This window comes from Macrosteles quadrilineatus, unplaced genomic scaffold, assembly GCF_028750875.1.
Source record: "Macrosteles quadrilineatus isolate MER2022 unplaced genomic scaffold, UCM_ALF_1.0 Scaffold_20__1_contigs__length_2534061, whole genome shotgun sequence".
In the NCBI taxonomy this organism is placed as follows: domain Eukaryota; kingdom Metazoa; phylum Arthropoda; class Insecta; order Hemiptera; family Cicadellidae; genus Macrosteles; species Macrosteles quadrilineatus.
In genome coordinates, this window is record NW_026542613.1 from 2,157,222 (window position 1) to 2,157,813 (window position 592).

The window sequence follows — 592 nt, forward strand, 5'->3', positions numbered from 1 at the left end:
TATTAAATGTTGCCCCGTTCAAACGAAGGTAATGTAAACTTACCTAAAATTACCAATACATAGGGCAACCTATTAACCTAATACGTACATCGGGAAAATTTTGATAGTTGCATCCCTCTTCTTGAGAATAACCTATTAATATCTCATTGGGACGGTAAATTCTATGTAAATATTTTATTTCTCTTCTTTAATCTGATCGCTATGATCCTAATGGGTGACAATACTGTACTGCTTGTAGCACCTATTACTATACTACATCCACAAAGTTTAGGTTTTAGGGGTAGTAATCTATCCCCTCTACTATACCCCAAATCGTAAAAATAGCTCGAAAAAATAGCTCAAAAGCCGAGGTTTGTCAAAACATCGATCAGAAATAACATATTAAGCCAAAAAAGTAGTAGGGGAACTTCCCCTTCAAACCGCCTAGATTTTTTGAACAGACTTTAGTACAAAGAGGTATCCTTTATCCATTTATCCCCTCTACTATCCCCCCTTCAAAAAACCTCAACAGCTGAGGTCTGTCAAAACGTCAAGCAGTTGTAAAGCGAAAAAAGTAGTATGGCAACATCCCTTCAAACCGCCTAGATTTTTT